The following is a 20,509-nucleotide window of genomic DNA, read 5'->3' as shown; positions in this document are numbered from 1 at the left end:
TGCCCCAGTGAGTGAAGGCTCTCAGGAACCCACACCCTGTTCGAAGGTGGAGAACACAAAGTCAGAAGACTTGGCCCTCATCACTAGAGGGGTCCTCTCGCCTCTGGCCTGGGCGGAGCGGCCCTACAGCAACTCCTGCTTGGAAGGCCAGGGCATGAACCCAGTCCGCTCAGGTCATGGCTCTTTGCCACAGCAAGTGGGAACGGTTCCCTCCAGCCAGGTTCGGTCACAGCTGGTGACAGCTGCGTCTAAGAGTATCCTCAGCTAGTTGGAAACCCTCTGAGGATCTACGTATGCAACCCGAGCCCGGGACACAGCAGACTCGAGAGCTTCTGCTTCAGCGACTGGGAGCCCGGCCTTCGGGGAACCGAGACTCCCCTACTCCTGCGCTGTAGCCCCCTGGGCCCCGGCCGAACTACAAAGCCCACAATTCCCGGGGCGGGCGCGCGCTGCGTTCTGGGAGTGGTAGTCCCGCCTGCGGGGCGCTCCCGGTGGCCAGGCGCCGACAGGACTGCATATCCCAGTATGCCCGCGCGCGTGCGGGAGAGGGGAGGGAGTTGAGAGCCCCGGAGGATGTGAATGGGGAGGGGGCACCCGCCCCCTTCCCCCACCCTTCCCTTCTGCTGGGCAGGGGTGGGGGGAGGGGCCGGGCTGAGGCGGCGGCGGCAGCGCTCGGGGAGGGCAGGGCCGGGCAAGGGCGGGACTGGCCCACGATCGGCGGACTGAAGAGCCGCGGAGGTAACGGGTCCGGACGCGGGCGGCGGCGGCGGCGGCTTTCTGCACGCGAGGAGGCGGCGGCAGGAGCGGCGAGCATGGCCCGCGCAGCGCCCAGCGCTGATTGAGGTGCGCGGGCGGGATGAGGGCGGGCGGGAGGGATGCAGGGCGCCCGGGGCCCCTCGCTGCCCCAGACCACCTCTTTGCGGGCAACGGGCTTGGCTCAGCGGCCCAGATCGGCCCGGTTCACCCCGGCAACTTCCCCCGGGTCTAAGCGCCGTGTGGGCGGGGGTCCACTTGCCTTGGCCTGGATCCGGATCCCCGCCTTCTGCTTCTGCACATCAAGCCGCTCCCAGCCTTCCAGTCACTCCTGTTCCACTCCTTGCTGACTGTCCCCAGCCTCAGCCCTTGAAGGACTGCCTGCCCCAGTCTCCACTTTCAGACCACTTGCACCCCAGCCCCCGGTGTGCTGGCCATTGCTCCATCTGGAGACCCCTACCTCATTCCTTTGGGCCACAGATTGTCTGCACCATCAGCACTCCTCTCCTCTTTCCCAGCAGTCTTTCCCCTACTTGGCACAGCCCCCTAGCCACCCTCTATGGCCCAGTTCTCTTAGATAAGACTTGGCAGCTTGACCTCCTTCCTACTTTGGAGAAACTGAGGCATGATGCAAGCCAGAAACTTGACCAGCGGGCCAGACCTGTGGACGCTGACCTGAACCCAGTCTTTTGTCTCTTCTGTCCATTCTATCACTTGGAATGGAAGATACATTTCTTCCCTCCAGTCATTCCCCTGTGACTGGACCAAACTTCCTGACCCTACTGCAGCTCTGGGCTGAATTCACTTTAATCTCCCCTGTAGCTCTTCTACCACTTCTGTTTTCCCCTCTTGCTTTGCAAAGTCCACTCTGGTCCTCTCTGCCTGGAGAGGAGTCACCACCCATTGCTGCTTCCTGGAGTTAGCCTTTCGGTTTGTATCTCTTGCCAACTGCACCCATCTCCCCATCTTGCTTCTTTTTTTCCAGTTGCCCACAAAAAGATGGAGAACAGAGTTTTAAGGTGGTGTTGGGAGAAAGGAGAGAGAGGTGCTAGTGACTGAAAGAGACCTGCAGCCTCTTTTAGCCAGAACTTTGGAGGGGAGTTCAGGGCACCCTTGGGAACAGTCATTCCTAGTCAGTAACCCACACTCCTGATGTCTAGAATTCCATTGGTCATCCCTTCCTCTTAATGCCTGTTGGACTTGCAGGTCCCTCTGAGATGAAAGGGACTACCTACCTTTATGGAGATGGTAGCATAAGAGGACTCCGGACACCACACCTCTAAACCTCCTCTGGCTTCTGCTGCTAACTTCGGAGGGGTTCGCCCTTTCAGGAACGATGCCTGCTAGGTGCTCTGAGTGCTTTGTGGAGGAAGGCATGTTTTCTGTAGGTGGGGATTGCGAGTTTAGTCCTGGTGTTCAGGATTTGAAGGGAGGAAGGAACAAGGGCTCAGAGAGGCTCCACAGACTTGTTTGTATAATTCAGTTTTTTGTTTTGTCATTTTTTTTTTTTCAAGGCAGATTTTCATTTCTACTCCAATTCCCAGTTTCCCAGCAGGAAGAAGGGAAAGGAGGGTGGGAAACCTGTGAGCCATCAGAAAAGGCAGGCATGCGCTAGGTGCTTCGAGGGGTCCTGAGTGAGCAGTCTTGATCTGAACCAGATGGTTCCCTGCTTCAGCACCCCCTCTTTCTATGCTTCCCCACTTGGCTGTGAATAGGATGCTTTTAACCTTGTAACTTGAGAATGGAGGAAGGGAGGCCAGGGGGCCAACTGTCTGTGCAGTGTTTATGTCTGCATCTGCACACACCAGCAAACTTGCCAGCGGCCTGTGGGAGTGACCCTGCCTGGGAGTGTTTTGCTGTAATGTGCTGTGGCATGCTGTAGGCCCCTAGGCAAGTTCGGAGCCCAAACCTCAGATAGAGCCAATTTTAAAGTCCCAAAGAACCACTAGGTGTGGCCTTGTGGAAGCATGTTCCTCTAGGCCAGCATCAGGTTGAGGACCCCTGTTCTGGAGACGACCACCTGGGATTAGGGAGACTGAAACAGCAGGACTAGCTGGCAGAGTTGGGAGGTGAGGCAGTTTGGCTTTACCAGAACTGGTTTCTCTTCATGGCATGAGGAAACCTGGGGGCTTAGGGTCTGGAGAGAGGAGTAGGAAACAGATTCCTTTGCATTGTTCTTTTCTGTATTTTGCCTTCTTTTGATGGTATTTGTACACTTGATTTAAAAAAAAATTTTTTTAGATGTTGATGGACCTTTATTATTTGTATGTGGTGCTGAGAATTGAACCCAGTGCCTTACACATGCTAGCCAAGCGCTCTACCACTGAGCCACAACCTCAGCTCCTACACTTGCTCTTTGATCCCCAGTAGACAGGAAGTTCTTCAAATGTGTCCTTATTTCTGAAATACCTTTACCTAGTCAGTCCTTGGCACCTAGTAGGTGCTCTGTAAATTTTTGAGTCAAAGCGGAGGGTCTCGGGAATCTGGACTGCATTACCAAAATTTTCTGACCCAGCTAGTTTGGGTGGGATTAGAATTTGCATCTCTACCCAGCTTATTGGGGCTAATACTTTGAAAACAAATATTTGGGGGCCATTAAAGTTGTGTGGCAAATTAATCTAGGCAAATGTAAAGTCTTAAAAGAGACTCGCTTCCTCTCGCTTCCTCTTTACTTCCCCACCTCGCCTTGTTCTGGCAGCTGCACTGGTTTGGCCTTCTTTCTTTCATTCTAATGACCTAGGGTTGGCTAGGTTAATGAGAGGGTTGACTTGTGGTGCCTGAACTGCCAGTCCCACTGTAACCATAGCCCTATTGTCATTTGAGGAAGGTCCCATGACCAAGCAGGACATTTAGGACCCAGGGCTTTGTAAAAGGATGGCTTTATGGACACAGTGAAGTGAAGCAGTTGCTGAGCCTGGCCCTCACGTGTTTTGTGCCCGTCTCCCAGAACAAGTGGGTTGGGGTACCTTCCAGGTGAGGTACTGCCATAGCTGTACATTGGCCAGAATGCGGGAAATCTGATGGGGCTAGGGTTGTAGCTCAGTGCTAGAGCGCTTGCCTAGCATGTGTGAGGTACTGGGTTCGATTCTTAGCACAACATAAAAATAAAATAAAGGGCCAATGACAACTAAAAACAATATTTAAAAAAAAAGAATGCTGGGAATTTGAAATTTACTTATTTGTTTATAAAATTAATTTTTGAGTATTGGTGATTGAACCCAGGGGTGCTTAACTACTGAACCACATCCACAGTCCTTTTTATTTATTTTTTTTCAAGACAGGGTCTCACTAAGTTGCTTAGGCCTCACAAAGTTGCTAAGACTGGTCTTGAACTTGCGATCCTTCTTCCTCAGCCTCTCCAGTTGCTGGGATTACAGACATGCACCACCGTGCCTGGTGGAATCTGAAATTTATACAAGTGGGAAGAGTCACATGGTGATTTGCAAAACATTTTATATCTGTTGTTCACAGACCAGTGAGAGGTAAACATACATAGAAGACTGATGTAGATCCAGATAGATTACTGAGGAACAGAGAAATATACCGTGGACCACACAGCAGTCGTAGGACTCTTGATTCTGACCCTCTGTCTGAGTATCTGTTAGACCAGTTTCTGCTAATAGCTCCAACAACGGCTGCTGTTCATTGAGTACTTACTGCTAGCTAGGCACTGTGCTAGATGTGCTCACATGTTAGGGAATCCTCCCAGTTAACATTGTGTGAAATTGGCATCATTGTCACTAGTTCATAGGTGAAGAAATGAGATTTACAGAACTCATGAGACTTGTCCAAATACAGACATCTAGTAACAGGATCTGGGATTCAAACTCAGGACTTTCTGATAGCATATCCCGTGCTTTCAGTCACTAGCTATCGTGCTCAGCAAACCTGTAACTGTCCTTTGAGGTTGTCTGTCCCAAAAAGTCTGATGCATTTTTGGGGACCTGGAACTATGTTGTGTGTTATGGAAGAGACAACAATGATCAAGTCTCTGTTCCCTAGGAGGAGGGTAAGACAAGAATGCCAGTATAGCTACAGTGGAAGGCAGATGGTAGAGCCAGCAGCTTGTAAGTTTTAAGGAAGTAGAAAGGATCCATATAGAGGGCTCAGAAGAAGCACTGGGGATGATCCTTGATGAGTAGAGTTCTTTTAGCACCTGTGGGCTGGAGAGGAGTGTAGGCCACCAGGTGCAGAGTGGGCATGATAGGGCACATTTAGGGAGTTGTCCCTTCCTACTAGAGCATAGGGATGCATTTCTAAAGTAATGAGAAGATTCTCTTTGTTGTTTGCAGATGTAAGGGCAAGAAAGGGGGTGATCCCATTCCTGCCCATCATAAAGGCTCATGGCACCCTTTGCCAAAAAGTTCATACCCCATATCCAAAAATTAACAAGAGAAAAACATAAATTTATTTGGCCATAGTTTTATATGACATGGGAGCCTGCAGATTGAAGACCCAAAGACCCTGGGAACTATTTTTATGCTTAGGTTGAATGAAGAGTGGACAGGCATCTAGAAGTCTGATTGGACAAGTTGAGTGTGGTGGTACCCACCTGTAATTCCTGCAACTCAGGAGGCCAAGGAAAGAGGATCACAAGTTTGACAGTCTGGACAACTAGTAAGTTAAAAAGCAGGCAAGTTCGGTGGCACATGCCTCCAGAGACTAAGCCAGGAGGATCATGAGTTCAAAACCAGCCTCAGCAATTTAGCAAGGCCCTAAGCAACTCAGCAAGACCCTGTCACTAAATAAAATATAAAAAAGGACTGGAGAGGTGGCTCAGTGGTTAAATACCCCTGGGTTCAATCCCTTGTACCAAAAAAAGGGATTTTAAAAAGGGCTGTAGAGCGCTTGCTGAGCATGTGCACTGGCCCAGGTTCGAATCCCTGGCATTTCGGAAGAAAGCAAAAAGTGAAAAAGGGCTGGGGATGTAGCTCAATAGTAGAGCACTTGCCTGGCATATATGAGGCCCTGGGTTTGATCCCCAATACTGGAAAAAAGAAGAAGAGATATGATTAGACAAAAGGGTATGATCTAATGCTAATAGGCTAAACTGTAAAAACCCAGCAGGACTTGTCTATTCAGATTCTTCTTGGCCTCTCTGTGTAGCGCTCCTTCCTCCTGGGCATGGGGCAGGACCCCTTTGGAAAAGGAGGTATCATGATCTACTATCAGACAAGATAGGTCAAAGAATTTCTTTATGGCCAACTCAGTGACAGAAAAGCAGGCAGGGGAAGATTAAAATCATATTTTGAGACTTTATGACTTGTTTTGGGGAAAAGGGACTCTAGTTTCTATAACCTGCTTTTTGGATGAGAAATTCTATTTTCTGCGGCTTACCTTGGGGGTAGAAAGGGAAACAGGAGACAGGAAAGATCAGAGAGAAACTTTGCTTCTGAGGCCTTTGGAGTATTTGCTGAGTCCCAACACAGGAAAAGTATTGGGGCTCAGACTGCAACAGGAAAGGGCTTCCTTGGAAGGCTGAGAACTACCAGGGTTAGTGGGATGACATAACCCACAACCCCTTTAGGGTCTCAGAGTGGGTGTGGCAGGAACCAAAGACTAGTCTTGTGAGGGTACCGCTGCTGCCAGAAAAAAAAAAAATCTGTTGTATTGCTTTGTTTTTGTTTATTTTTACCAGGATAAATCTGTTTCAGCTGTGCCCAGTAATTTCGTCACCACAACTTGAACTTCATGTTCCAGAGAGGAAGTGTTTGGTTGGCCCAACTTGGGCCTTGTGCCCTCTTTTAGTGAAAAAAGGACTGATGGCATGATAGGCAGTCCTTCCAGACTCTCTTCAAAAACAAAAGTCCCAGGGCCCAGTGGTAGAGTGCTTGCCTAGCATGCATGAGGCCCTGGGTTCCGTTCCTAGCACTTCTCCCTGAAAAAGAAAAATAGTCCCCAGAAGAAGAGAAAATGGGCATTGCAGACATTCTAAGAGATCAGTTCAGAAAGATGCTAGACAAGGACTTGAGTTGGCAGGTGGCAGAGGGGTTACTTAAGGTGAAAAGTTTCTGAGCAGGCCCAGGACAGACTGGTGTGCAGCAAGGATGGCTGGGTTATCAGGAGACAAGAGGAAAGGGGAGAGAGGATACAGGAATCTAGATAAGGTCCAGGTGAGATGTAATGAAGGCTGCATCTTGGCGGTACAAATAGAAAAAAAGGGGCTGATTCAAAAGAGGCTGTGAAACTCAGTATCACCTTCTGAATGGACACTTGATTGGCTGGAATTTGATGGTTCAGTGCCTGGGTGATGAAGGTCGACTTCTTTAACTGAAATGGGGCAGTCATGCCTTTGCTTGCATGCAGATGCTGACAGCATACCCAGAATCCGAGTGAGCTCATTATTTTTGACCTGGAGCTTCGTGAAGTTTGGGGACTCACTCTGAGCCCCTAGAGGCCCTCTACATCCTGAAAGCAGCTGGGGCTTTGTGTCCAGCTCAGCACTGTCACATCTCTTCCCTCCACACCTCAGCCCAGGATGGGCTTTTTTCTTCCCCGTCAAGCTTCTCCGCTCCCCTGTCCCTGTCTCCCTTCCTATCCCCATGTTCCCTTATACCTGACCCCTTACCAATGAAAGGGCCTGGCCCAACTCTCTGGGGACTCCTGTTTTCCTCTCTCTATATTCAGAATGCTTGTTAACAATAAGTCTGCTAACTATCAGAACAACATCTCCAAGTGACATTTCACAAGGAGAGGGTGTGAACTTTGTCTGCATCTGGGGAAAACAGACTTTTCCTTCAGTTATGCTGAACTCACCAGGGACAGCTGCCTGTCTTCGACCAGACCAGCTGTTCTCAAGTACTTCTTGTTGTTTATTTATAAATTATTATTGTAACTGCAACATGTTGTCAATCCAGCCTTCATGTTGCCACTGCAGATCTCGCCTAGGACACAGACTGGGCTTTGGACCACACCAGTGTTTGCTAGCTGAGCCCTTGGGGGAGTTTCCTCCTGCAGGACTAGGCAGGAAGGAGAGAACAGGGTCCACTCAGGAGGAGCTATGTGGAAGGATACTTTATCCCCATGGATTCCCAGAGCAGAAGGTGATCTTCCTGGAGGGAGAAAGACTGTTTCCCACAATTCGAATCTCTTGTGATATTATCCCATCTACTAATGCAAGGTACATTGCCATGTACAACAAGAAAGACAAGAGATGAGGGGAATCCACAGAAAAAAATGTCATTTGTTTGTTTTAATATGGATGCTAAATTTTTATTTGCACAATACTAATATTAACACAACAGAACACATATAGTTCTGGTATTTGATGTTGAAAAACTTAAGAGGGTCCTCAGCCCAGCCTCTTCCTGCAGGTGGATAAGACCCTCTTTGCTAGTGAGGAGAACTGAAGGTCAGTGATTTCTACTGAGGTAGGAGGGGAGCCAGAAGGACCTGGCTCTCCTGCCTCCAAGGCATTGTTTGCTACCCAGCAGGCTTCTGTTTCTCACCTCTACCTAGGTTAGGCGCCATGCCTTTAGCATCCCTTTTTCTTTTCTAACCTCCTAGTTAAGATAGGGTTTGGATATGCCAGAGGGACCCAGAAGGCAGCCCTGCTGCTGTGTGGGTTAGGGCTCAAGAATGAGGCCATCCTCAAGTGAAATCAGTTTTCCTCTTAGCATTGCAGGGCTCAGGGGCCCTTGATATTGGACAGGACCTGGGACCCCAGGGGGCAGTCCTCACACTGCTCTGCCTCTTCTCTCCTGGATCCTTCAGATGTCACTCCTGATCCTGGGCTAGGCAGCAGCCCCCCAGTCTTCGCAGGTCAGCAGCTTCAGAGGAAGAAGTCAGCAACAAATGCAGACAGCTAATTGGTCTAGAGGGAACTGCTCTGGTGAGGAAAAATCAACAAGTTATTTGTTTTTGTGGTTAAAGGGAATTTGGAGGGGACGGGGTTGTGAAGAGGGGAAGGTGAGAGGCAGAGTGTGGGGAGAGGCATAGGTAAGGGAATTGTAGTGGTGAGGTGGCCATCTTCTTGCCTCTGTCACTACCCGCATGTTGCCTTTCCCACTCCATTCCCTCTTGCAGTGTTTGCAAGGTTCCTTTGAGTTTGAGAGGGACATTAGTAGACTATTGAATCGCTCCTGTTCTGTAAGTGTTCCCCATTCCCACCCAAACCCAGTTAAAGACAAAGTACCTGTTATTTGATGGAAATGGTGACTTGGAACCAGTGTCAGAAGGAAATGAACGTTTCCGTGGGTCTGTGTTGAGTCCTTAGGCTGTACAGGAAAACAGACAGCAATGGAAGGCAAGCAGGGAGCTCCTGAGAACCTCTGCTCCCTCCTTTCAGCCCTGTTGGGTTCTCTAGGGAACTGTGTGAGGTCCAGCTAGGGTTGGGTTACCACCCTCAAGTGAGTTTCTGGTGGTTGGTCTTCTCTGTTTCTTCCTGTCCCTGAAGGCTTGGAATTTCCTTGTACTCATGCTTATTTAACCAAACTTTGGCTGATTCCTGGGACCTCTGGCATAGCTCAGAAGACCCCAGGTGCCATGGATGGAGGAGATTGTTTTGGAGACAGAAAACCTAAAGACGGTGAGGAGAGGAGTGGGGACCCTGTTCAGACTCTTCCAGAGGAATGGGCACTTCATTAGGAAGATGCTGTGAATGTCAAACAGATAAATAATGTCAAAAGGTTCAGCCTAAGACCAAAATGGCAGCTGTTTGATGAAGGAATTTCCTCAGTGGCTGAAAAGCAATCCGTACTTGACCTTCAAGCAACAGTGGCAAACTCTAAGATGAAAGTGAGTTTTAATCTCTCAAGAGGCATTTCCTGTGGTTTATACAGAGGATACAAGCTGTCTGTGTTCTTCCACCCCCTTCAAACCTGGGGGAGGGACTTTGGAGGGTATTTTCTATGCACACTGTCAGTACTAGCAATTCCTGCCCACCCCAGATCTGCAGGTCTGCCCTGCCATTCATCTTACACAGAATGGGAAGAGGAGATAGCAGACCTCGAGGGGCCACCCCCCAAAGCAGCATTGAGAGCCTCAGGGCAGGGCTGTTAGATTCTTCCAAAGGGGAAACAGCCTGTTTGCCTGGGTGGCTCAAGGGGGCTCATTTTCACAGTCCAGGGCTTGTCTGGTTAGGTATATATAGGCTATGGATAGCCTTAACTACCCACAGGGGATTCAGTGCTCTGTGACCCAGGGCAAGTCACTGTCCTCTCTGGATTTCAAGAGTCCTCATTTATGAAAAAAAAAAAAAAAAAAAATTAAGAGGGCTGGGAATGTAGATCAATGATAGCCTGCATGAGACCCTGGGTTCAATTTCCAGCAAGAGAAAACCAGACACAGTGGCACTCTCCTGTAATCTCAATGACTTGGGAGGCTGAGGCACAATTCAAGGTCAGCCTGGGTAATTTAGGGAGACCCTGTCTCAAAATAATTATTTTTTTAAAATTTTATGGTCCTGAGGATTGAACCCAGGGATACTCTACCAACCAGCTATGTCCCCAGCCCTTTTTAATTTTTAATTTTGAGACAGGGTCTCCCTGAATTGCTTAGGGCCTTAGTAAATTGATGAGATTGGCATCAAACTTGTGATCCTCCTGCCTCAGACTCCCAAGTCACTGGAATTATTGGTGTGAGCCATGGGATTTCAGGTGTGTACCACTGTGCTCCACTCAAAATAAAATTCTAAAAGAGGGCTGGGGATATAACTCAGTGGAAGAGCACTTATGTAGCACAATGACCTGGGTTCAATCCCTAGTATTGCAAAAAAAATTTTCAGAGAATGGCTCAGGAATTTATTCTCAAACTATCTGGTCGACCTGACAAAGGAGTGCCACATCCTGAGTGCAAAGGTAGAGTTGGGGACCCAGGATGCCAGTGTGGGGCTCGACATCTGGAAATTGGCTTGACCTTTCTCCTCACCTGCTTGGATGCATTGAACAGCAACCAGGCTGCCCTGGCACCTCTGGAGAACCTAGGCTCCTCCATCTAGGACCTGTTCCCCTTTTGTTAGTATTTCCTCATCCCCCTCCCAGTCCTTACTCCAGCTGTCCTGGGTTCAGGCAGAAAAACCTGTCTGGTCTCTTATAATTTTTCCCTTCTTAAGCTGGCCACAATTAGGCCCTGGGGAGATGGCTAATAGGATTCCTGTTTTTTCTGTTCCAAATTCCTCTACCTCCTTACACACTGATCTCTACTCTAATCAGGTTTTCCCAAAGCCAGGGTGGGAGGTGGGATCCCAGGCTGATCATACCAGGTGGTAAATTTGCTCAGAGTCGAGAACCTGCTTGGGAGGGCAGGGTAGAGTGTCACAGTACAGAGAGGGCAGGTATAAGGAAAAGGCCACACAGAACACTGTGCAGAAAAGGGAGGGATGTTTGGGGATCCTGAGGAGACCAGTTTGAGCAGAACTTAAGATTTCTTGGATCATTTCCCAGGACAGAGGGGTCTGGCCAGAGATCGGCTCTAAGCCATACCCTGGCAGGGAGGAAAGGCAGGCTTTCTGGCAGAGATGCCAGGCTGGGCTGGTCAGATAGAATTGTGTCTGGGGAGGGTGTGTGTGTGTGTGTATGTGTGGTTGTTAATGATGTAATGATGGTTTGTTCTCCACAGACTGCCAGGTGGCCAGGGGTCAGTGTGATAAGAGGGAAGAGATAGACTTGGGTTTTATACTTAGACAGCTGCCTGCTCTGGGAGGCCTCACAGCTCCTGACAGCCTATTGTGAGGCTCTTGCTTGATCTGCTCTTCCTGAAATACTCAGCCCCTGGCCTCAACCCAGCTGGGTTTCCCCTGCCTGGCACCACTCCTTTTCCCATCTGGGGTGAGATGAGATCTGCACTGGGGGGCAATCCTGGTGAGACTGAGTCCATTCAGAGCCTGACCCAGGAGTTTGAAGCCTCCCTGTTCCATTTTGGTCTCAAGGAGTCCCTCCTGCTCAGCCAGGCAGACCTGGGCCCTGTGGGCATTTAGGAAGTCCTACCCTTTGCCCCAGAGCATGGGAGGCTGACTGCTTTGCTGGATGGAGTTGGAGGTGGGAATCTGATCAGATTTGCATTGGTGGGTTATTTCCCTGTGGAGAAAAAATTAGGAGATCTTTTTTGTAGATCTGGGGCTTTAATAGTTAGGAGGCTAATAGAAGAAGGATGACAATTCCTTGGGTAGAATGGGTGGTTGTAGATGTGGAGAGAATCGGAAGATTAGAAATTCAGGTGGTAAAAAACTACTGGGTTTTGTAACAGATTGGCTGCAGGAGGTTGCAGAAAGGGAGGGTCACAGATGACTGTTATGTTTCAGGGCTAAATGAATGGTGTGGTTCCTTTCCCAGAAATTGGGAATATAGAAAAAGGACTGGGTTTGAAATTCTTAATATGTGTGAATGGTCAGGACAGTTTTTCAAGTGTGAAATTTTGGGTACTCTAAAATACATCATCCAGCCAAGGCACAGTGGCGCATGCCTGTACTCCCAGCAGCTCAGGAGACTGAGGCAGGAGGATCACAAGTTCAAAGCCAGCCTCAGCAACTTGGTGAGGTCCTGAGCAATTTAGCAAGACCCTGTCTCAAAATAAAACATTCAGGCTGAGAATGTGGCTAAGTGCCTTTGAATTCAACCATCCAATCCCTGGTACTAAAAAACAACAAAAAACCTCATCCAAGGAGTAGTGTTCAGGGAGTGTCTGGCATCATTTGGAAAGTCAGAGATGATACTTAGAGCTTGAGAAGCAGTGTTGGAGAGACAGCCCTCCATGTCTGGGGTCATGTGCTATTTTCAGCTGGTTTAGGGCATAGCTGAACAGCGAAAGGCACAGCTAAGTCTTCCCTGTGGTTGGGGGACTCTGGCAGTGAGCAGTGCTGACCGTAGGCTGCCCTGGAAGTCCATGCTTATCAGAGCCTCCTTCACTGACTGTACATAGGGGTAGTGTCCCTGGCTGAAAAAGGACCTTGGTTCCGCCCAGAATGAGCTACTGCTGGGAATTCCAGAGTGTTGGTTTCCAGGCCCCTTCTGCTCTTGTGGGCCTCTGAGCTAGGTTGACCTATCAAGGATACAAGTCCAGGTCAGCCCTTTTTTGTCATATGACAAGATACAGTAAGGGACTTCTAAAAATTATTTTAAATGGAATAGAAAGTGGTTGTACATGTGTGTAAGATTGTGTCAGTTGGACTTCTGCAATTACAGAGGTCAAAAATCCAACTCAGTGTGCCCTTTGATTAAGGGGAGTCTACTGCCTTATATATGTGGGTGTGACTGATTGCAGGGAAAATGTTACCACCCTAGTTTCTACCTGGTAAGAGGAGATAGAGGCCCCCTGCCCTCCATCTTCCCAGCACCCTCTTTTGGGATTCTTGCAGGGAATCCTGAACTGGAACTTTGGCCAGGCCTGGGGTATATGGTACAGAGATGGCAGTTTGGGGAGAGACAGTTCCCTAAAGGAAAATTAGCTTCTTGTTTTCTTTGAAGACCCCATGTGTTGAGGCAGTGGTGTGTGTTTAGACCGATGGAGACCTTATGATGGCTCCATGGCCTGTTTTACATGGCAGAAACACCATTGCAGACAAACTAATAGGGTTTTCAGCAATTTATTAATTGACCTTGTTAATAACTGAATGCTAGAATGTAGAACAAACTTAGAATCATTGAGTCATTCCATTTACACATCTCGAAGTGGAGGTTGAGAAGTATGCCTAAGATCTCCAAATTAGAAGGTAGAAGAATTGAGACAAGTACTTAGATGGTCTTCCTTGCAGGCCAGGAGCTCTTCAGTATGAAGTGCCGACTTTTAGGGAAGGAACACTTGCTCATCCTGGTTGCCCAAACACAGTAGTGATTCATTCCCTGGGCTACAGGAAGAGTGGGCACAGGCAGGTTGTAGCAAATGGCTCCTTCCTCCAGTGGCCCAGGGCAATCTGCGTGGTAGCTGGTGTTGTGAAGGGGTCTGTGTGAGATGAGAGTCACTTGCAGTAGCTTCAGTGAGGTCCCAGTAAACAAGGATTTGGCCTAATTCTGTGTGAATTCTTCCCTGGGGCTGTTTCCCTATCATCTTAGCTTTCAGGATGCTCACTCTGCTCTTTGGGGGCTAGCTCTAGGGCTGCTGTGCTTTCTGGATTATACTGGGGATTTCCTGCTGAGAAACTTTGTGCCTCTCTGAGTTCTTCAGAAGTGAATGCACAGGACAGTGGTTCTGGTTTCAGTTCCAGACAGACAAAACTACCTCTCTTGGACCTCTGTTCCCCATAATCTCCAATTTGAGAGGGTAAATATTTGACCCCCGCATGACCAAGCCAAGGAATGAGTGTTGTAGTAAGATCTTAGTAGTGTACTCTGGGCTTTGAGCCTCAGACTTAGCAGGAGACCTCAGGTTCAATCTTGCACAGGCTTCTTGCCTTGGGTGGGTCACTTCACTGGTGTCTCTGGTCCAGAAAGGGAAGGATGCCACATGAGGGGTTTGAAAAGTGTGATGTTTTATACCAAGGTAGTGCTGGAGGCCGAGGGAGCTTTGGACAGTTCTCCTACACTCCTGAGTTCTCAGGTATGAGGTGGCTCTTCTTGGTTTGGGATTGAAGGCCTCTTTCATTCTGCCCTTGCCCTTTCCTCCTTGTCTTTTTTCCTCCTCGCTGACAGTTAGTTCTTCTCTCCTGAACTGCCTACCAACCTGAACTGACAGGTATGGTCTGCCTGCCCCTCCTGCTCGGCATTCAGAGGCCCCTCCTCTGCCTGTTTCTGCCTGAACTAGCTTCTAAGTGATCTCCCAGCCTGGCTCAGAGCCCCCTGTCCTCCTTTGGCTTAGCTGTGGCATCGTCTGTCATCCCTGCCTTCTTCCTCTCTGTGAGACAGACGTGATGATACCTGGCAAGCTCTTCCCAGTCTACAGTCACAGCGTACTTCATCTTTGCAGGGAGTCTGTGAGGTCAGCAAGACAGACAGTCTCATGTTTATTTTACAGATAGAGGACCTGAGGCCCAGAGAGTTATGATTGACTCAAAGACACACAACTGTTGACTAGTCGAACTGGCCCTGGAATCAAGGTGCGAGGTCTTCAGGCTTTAGTTCATCATTGTAAAATGTCAGCTTCTGGGCACATGATGGGGTGGCGACACCCCAGCCTCATCAGGGAAGGCAAAGGATTTGAAAGCAGGCCCACTCCATATGGCCCCCAGGTCACCCCTGCTTAGCCTCTGAAAGCACCATCCTGTTGGGAATTCCTGGAAATCTCTATGTAACCCCAAGGTATATAACAAGCCAGAAAACAAAACCTGCTCCCCAGGGGCCATTGTAATAGACCACAGTCTGTGTATCCCTCCCCTCCACACCCACCCAAGGTGGCAACATTGGTGCACGTTGTGATGGTTATCATCTTGGCAGGGGGCTTGGAACTCAGGCCAGACCCAGCAGGAGGAGTCATCCTTGAAGATGGGCAGCAGGGACAGGAAGGGCCCCTGGCTGTCATGACTCTCCTCACCTGGGGTGAGGGCCAGAGGCAGTGCAAGGAGAAGGCCCCCTTTGCACCAACTCATAGGAGCTCATGTTGCCACTTTCCAGAGGTGGTAAGTGATCACCTAGCAACCGGGGCCCTGCCTGCACAGGTCACAGCCTATCATCAGCTCCTCACTGACGAGGAAGATTGCTCAAGTAGAGGCAGGGAAAGCAGGTGTGTACTGCGGGGCTCCCCACTTCACTGTCCATCTCCCACCCCTATTTCCTGTTTCTTTGTGACAGGGAAAAGCGAGAATGCAGGGCAGGAGTACTTCCCAAACCTACCAGCAGTGTAGATGCCAGAGGTTACCAGATGGCACCAGGCTGACCGTGGGCTCATAACTATGCTCTTCCTAATTGGAACTTCCAAGGTCTCAGTCAGAAAGTAATTCAGAAAGGTACAGTGACCAATGAAGGGATCCAGCTCTGGTCTCCTCCAGCCTTTCACTCTGCCTTTCTCTACCCCCGCTTCTGGAGGAATGGGACACCCTGATTGATTGATGAGACTAGGGATTGAACCTGTGGCACTTATCATTTTATTTTATTTATTTTTTTTTAATTTTTAGACAGGGTCTCACAAAGTTGGGGTTTGTTTGTTTGTTTTGTTTTTGGTTCCCAGGATTGAACCCAGGGGCACGTAACCACTGAGCCACAGTCCTATATTTATATTTGTTTAGAGATAGCGTCTCATTGAGTTGCTTATGGTCTCACTAAGTTGCTTATGGCCTCGATAAGTTGCTGAGGCTGGCCTTGAACTTGCAATCCTCCTGCCTCAGCCTCTTGAGTCACAAGGATTATAGGCTGTACCATCATGCTTGGCTCACTGCTTCCCTTTAATCTTCTGGTCCAGGCATAGATGCAAACATCTTTGGGTTTCAATTAGCATAGCTACCACAGGCTGACCTTTCCAAAAGATATTGCTAAATATAAAAGGAGCACAAAAGAAAGCTAAAGAGAGGGTGTGCAAAGAATAAAATCAGCCTGATTCAAAAAGTACAGGCTTCTTGTTTGTTTCCTGGGCTTTTGGACCCTGTTCTTCTCCACCATTCCCTGGAGATCATCACCTCTAGGACCAGCAGATTTTCACATGACCTTTTTCTACACTCTCTGATTTCCTATGCTGGTGTCTCTCCCTGTTCAGGCACCCTCTAGGTCCCATGTCACTATGAGTCCTTACCTGCACCCTATCCTCCTCCCCCAACCCAGGGCTCATTGGCTGTGCGTAGGGAATGCCTTTTTCCTTGGTCCCCCAGGGGATCGACATACATAACTCTGACTCTTAGGAGTGTGGTCTGATTCTAAGTACACCTTGTAATATACCTACTCTTTTCTGGGGGGTACTGAGGATTGAACCCCAAGGGTGCTTTTTATCACTGAGCTACATCCCCAGCCCTTTTATTTTATTTTGATACAGGGTCTCACTAAGTTGCTCAGTCTGGCCTTGAACTTTAAATCCTCCTGCCTCAGCCTCCTGAGTTGCTGGGATTACAGGTGTGTGCCACTGCAACTAGGTGTAATGTATCTATTCTTGACCTGGTGCTCAGGCCTAGTTTAGCCCACAAGATGCCAAAGGACTGGTAGTTCTCCAACATCTGATTTTGGCAGGAACTATAGAAGTCTGCTCACCTGATTCCTTCCTCCCACTGGGCCCCAAGAATAGAAACTGATAAGAAGTTGGCCTTTGGTTAATGGAAGTTTTTTGGGTAGATTAGGGGAAAGATTGTTCTGGGCCTGGAACAAAAAGCAACACTAACATCATGTGGTCTTAATGAAGGAAATAGATAAAATCCTGGCCACAAAGTTGAGTTTCCAGACTGCAGCACCAGCTCTGTGTCCTGCATGACCCTGGGTGGGGGCCCAGGAGCCAGACAGGTCTCTAGACTTTCATACTGCTGCCTGCCAGCCCACTTGGTACTCCCACTGCATGCCAGATGTTCAGATGAAGTCACAAGAAATCCAGAGAACCCTCACCTCAGGGGAATGTGGGAGCAGGAACAATTGATTACAAAGGGGAGGTTAAGTCCTCAGGTATAGCCTGCTAGCCCCACCTTCTTGCCAACATTGAGGATCTTTAAAGGAATTTGCCCTGTGCAAACTACCTCCATGCCTGCTGCCTGGACTGTCACCTTCACGATATTACCTGGTCTCAGAGGCAGTACATTCCGCATGGCCAGCATTCCCCAGGGAATGCTAATTCCCTGGCATTCACCTAGCCATGCAAATTGAAAGGTGACAGCCAGAAGCCATATCAGTCCAGTGGTGGAAGTGTGGCACCTTACTGGGCCCGATGAAGGACAACCTTTTTCTCACCTGCTCCTTCAGGTGTGACTTTAGCACTAGCCTGAGTGAGCAAGCTGCTCCTGACCTCTGGTCCTGGATTGGAAGAGCATTGCACCTGGGCCTTTGTGTCCCAGAAGCTTTCCCAGCATTTTCAGGGGCTGTAACTTATTCTGCATGTCACAACTTTGGGCCAAGTCTGCCCCATTCTGCCAGCCAGAACACTCTGACTTCGCGCTCTGGCTTGCTGAGGGCCTGGAATCCTGTTGGGCTGTGCATCTGCAGAGACTCCACAGACCCTGCCTGGAGCTTTCCTTTGCAGTGAAGCAGTCTGTTCAGTCACAGTGGCACATTCCTGTAATCCCAGCATCCGGAGGCTGAGACAGGCAGGAATATCCTAACTTTGAGGCTAACCTCAGCAACCTATTGAGATCCTCAACAGTTTAGCAAGCCCTTGTTTCAAAAAGAAAAAATAAAATAAAAAGGTCTGGGGGTGTAGCTCAGTGGTAAAGTGCCCCTGGGTTCAATTCCCAGTACCAACAACAACAACAACAACAACAAACTTCCGGTGAAGCAGTCTGAGCAGTCTGTTGCCTGGCTTCCTATGCCTGTGCCTTTCAGGCTTAGTGCTGGTTGTTGTGTTGATTCTCTTCCCTGTTCTCCCCATTCCACAGAAGATGTGGGGATAGATGGTAGGTATTTTTTATTTAATTTGTTGTTGTTGTTGTTGTTGTTATTTGTTCTGGGGATTGTACTCAGGGGCACTCTACCACTGAACTTTTTTATTTTTATTTGTTTCTTTTGAGATAGGGTCTAAGTTGCTCAGACTGGCCTTGAACTCGTAATCCTCCTACCTCAGCCTCTGAAGTCACTGGGATTACAGGATTGTTGCCAACACATCTGGATTTGGTAGATTTGGATGCTGGGTTTTTAAGTTGAGTTCTTCAACTCCAGGCCTGGGTCAAGGTCTGGCTGGAGTTTTGAGCTGCAGAGACTATTCTGGAGGCTTCCAGAGGCATGGCTTCTCCTTCCAACATGTGTGTTTTAGGACTTGTATTACCTGAGCTCAGCCCTTTTCTGTCAGCCCCTGCTGGGGGCCAGCAAGCCTGAGTCTTCTCCAGGATGACCAGCCTTGCAGTGCTCCCAGGTGGCCAGAGGGGCAGAACCCAGATTGGAGCCCCTGGCCATTACCCATGCTTGGGAAGAACCAAGAGGGGACGAAGCAGAGGCACCAATCCCATTCCTTTCTCCCAGGTTCAGAAACTTTGTGTTGACAGCCACAGGTTGGAAACTAGGGAAGGATCACCTTGCCCCCTTTCCACCACATGGTGTGAATCACCCCAGCTCAGCTCCTTTAGAAGAGCAAGTTTTCTTTGCCTCCAGCCCTGGAGATTCCTACTCAGGCTGTATGCTCTTGCCCACAAGATAGGTTCCAGGGAACCTATCTGGTGTCATGGACTTGGTTATACTTCACTGATTTCCTGCCCTGTGGGTGCCTGAGTTGGAGAAGAGAGGGTTGAAGTTTTATCTGGAAAAAGCTCTGGCTCTCCTTCCTTTCTCCTCTCTTCTGGAATGGGTGATGGAGCAGATGAAACTCTGAAAATTTCTCTTAGTCCTCTGACACCAGGCAAGAGAGCAGTACTTGTGTTTGGAGCAGGGGTTTGGGAGGATTGGACTGACCAGTATTTTTGTGTTTGGTACTGGGAATTGAACCCAGGGGCGCTTTACATTAAGCTACATCCCCATCCCTTTTATTTTTCCACATTTTTGAAGGCAAGGGTACCAGGGATTGAACGCAGGGGCACTCAACCACGGGGCCACACCCCCAGCCCTGTTTGTATTTTATTTGGAGACAGGGTCTCACTGCGTTCCTTAGCACCTCGCCATTGCTGAGGCTGGCTTGGAACTCATGATCCTCCTGCCTCAGCCTCACCAGCTGCTGGGATTACAGGTGTGCACCACTATGCCCTGCTTACCACATTTTTTACTGGTGCATTATAGTTGTACATAATGATGGGATTTGTTGTTACATATTTGTACATGCGCACAGTCTAACAATATAATTTGGTCAGCATCACTCCCCAGCACTTCCCCCTCCCTTCCTACCTCCTACCCCTTGTCCCTTTCCTCTACTGATTTCCTTTTTATTTTTAAGAGATCCACCCCTACCTTTCTTTTCTTTTTTCCTCTCAACCTTCCAATTATGAGAGAAAAACATATGACCCTTGACCTTCTGAGTTTGACTTATTTCACTTAACATGATGGTTTCTAGTTCTATAATTTCATTTTTATTTATGGCTGAATAAAATTCTGTTGTGTATATATACCACATTTTTTTTTATCCCTTCATCTATTGATAGACAACTAGGCTGGTTCCATAGTTTGGCAATTGTGAATTGTCCCAGTCCTCTTTATTTTTTATTTTGAGTCAGGATCTTGCTAACTTTCTGAGATTGGCCATGCACTTGATTCTCCTGTCTTAGCCTCCTTAATGACTGTGGTTACAGGTGTGCACCACTGCGCCTGACTGGCCAGTGTTTTTGAGAAGAGCCAGGAGGGCTGCCTTGGTGAGGAGGAGTTTGACAGGGCTGTTCTCCTTGGGACTGTAAGTTGAGCCCCTCTTTGTGAAGCCCTGGCTCTGCCCTCAATATCTGTTCCAGTAGTACATGTCTCTCTGGAATAGGCCATGGGAACACATCACCTGCTTCACTTTTTTTTTTTTTTTTTTTTTTTTACTGGGGATTGAACCTAAGGACACTTCACCACTGAGCTATACCCCCCAGCCCTTTTTATTTTTTTATTTTTAGACAGGGTCTTGCTAAGTTGCTGAGGCTGGCCTTGAACTTGATTTTTCTGCCTCAGCCTCCCCAGCTGCTCTTCTTTAAAGACAGTGGGACCTTGGGTACCAGTCTTGGAAGTTGGCTCCCCATTGGCATGCCCCATGGAAAGGCAACCCTCCTAGAGGAAGACTGGCTATCACAGCTAAGGAGGCTGGAGGGGCTGCAGGGAGCCCTGAAAATGGAGCGACCCCATTGCTCTGCTCCTTGACAACAGGAAACTGTCCT

General features: G+C 48.8%; 1 protein-coding gene across 1 annotated transcript in view; it reads left to right on the top strand.

Annotated features, from left to right (window-relative positions):
• Positions 1–660: 660 nt before the first annotated feature.
• St3gal2 (ST3 beta-galactoside alpha-2,3-sialyltransferase 2) overlaps positions 661–20,509 on the top strand; it is a 49,293-nt gene continuing 29,444 nt past the window's right edge. The window contains exon 1 of the mRNA XM_047528991.1: positions 661–843. The gene's annotated coding sequence lies outside the window, so the exon portion shown is untranslated. The remainder of the gene's footprint in view (positions 844–20,509) is intronic.

The sequence above is a fragment of the Sciurus carolinensis genome, chromosome 16, assembly GCF_902686445.1.
Source record: "Sciurus carolinensis chromosome 16, mSciCar1.2, whole genome shotgun sequence".
Classification (NCBI taxonomy): Eukaryota; Metazoa; Chordata; class Mammalia; order Rodentia; family Sciuridae; genus Sciurus; species Sciurus carolinensis.
This window is presented reverse-complemented; position numbering and strand designations above follow the sequence as displayed.